The sequence below is a fragment of the Odontomachus brunneus genome, unplaced genomic scaffold (assembly GCF_010583005.1).
Source record: "Odontomachus brunneus isolate Ranch 3 - 2012 unplaced genomic scaffold, Obru_v1 Obru_scaffold_221, whole genome shotgun sequence".
NCBI classification, from domain to species: Eukaryota; Metazoa; Arthropoda; class Insecta; order Hymenoptera; family Formicidae; genus Odontomachus; species Odontomachus brunneus.
Genome location: NW_022639671.1, coordinates 309850 through 310878, shown reverse-complemented (window position 1 = coordinate 310878; position 1029 = coordinate 309850). Strand labels below are relative to the sequence as shown.

General features: G+C 56.2%; 1 protein-coding gene across 8 annotated transcripts in view; it reads right to left on the bottom strand.

Annotated features, from left to right (window-relative positions):
* LOC116852385 (protein phosphatase 1L-like) overlaps positions 1-1029 on the bottom strand; it is a 291241-nt gene that overhangs the window by 111169 nt on the left and 179043 nt on the right. The gene's annotated exons all lie outside the window — the stretch shown is intronic.

Sequence of the window (1029 nt, the reverse complement as noted above, 5' to 3'; positions counted from 1 at the left end):
AAAGCGAAGAAGCGATTTTGCGAGCGGAGCAGATGCGAAGGTCAGCGCGTCCCGAATTTTGTGCCCCTCGGCGTCCCTTGCCGGCCACCCGGACGAGGAGCAGAGGACAACGAGGATCGGACGACATCGAGGAGCGAGGACGCAACGGACGACAACCAGCGAAATCCTACATCAGGTGAATCGCACTTTCGTACTTTTGTGATTAAAAATATATTATCGCAGATTATCGCGCGCTCAGCAATAGCGAATATTCTATCGCTGAGAAATTATCGTAGTTATAACACAGTATCGCGCTTAGACGGATCAGCTGTGTTTACTTTTAGCGAAGCAGCCGTCGTGAGAAACCCGGCAGAAAAAAACGGGAGAGCCGTGAAAGACAACAGGCGAACTCCCGATGACAACAGTGTCTCGAGACGAAAAGTGTCTCGAGACCAGAATACCGAAATCTGCCGATTCCCGACTACCGACCACCCCAGGACGAGAGGGGCAGCGACGAGGGAGGATCCACGAGGATACGTGATCCTCCCAGAGCCGATCAGCTGACAGCCTTACCGCGACCGTTGCCGCGCACAGACGAAACGATTTTGAGATTACCGTGCCGATAGTGCGTGAGGGGAGCGAGAGTGTGACGAGAGAGAAGAGAGAGAGAGAGGAGGAGAGTGAAGTGAGGACGAGAGCGAGAGAGCGAGGCGACGGGAGAGCGAGGCGACAGGAGAGCGAAGAGAGAGAGAGCGAAGGGCGAGAGAGGACGAGAGAGCAGGGAGAGAGAGAGGATCGCCGCCGCTGCCGTCACCGCCGCCGTCGTCGCCGACGTCGCCGCCGACGCAAGGGCCGTCGCCGAATATTGTAAGATTGACCATCTGCTCCAAAATTTATTTGTGTCGCGTATCGACTAGTAATGTATCGTGTCTCGTCCGCGGAGTGGTCGCGCGATTAAGAAAAGGCTCGCCCGAGGAAATCGTCCTCGGCTTTTGCGGGGGCATTCTCGCGAGCAGTACCGTCTCCCGAGGAGCGTTGCCGTTACGACTT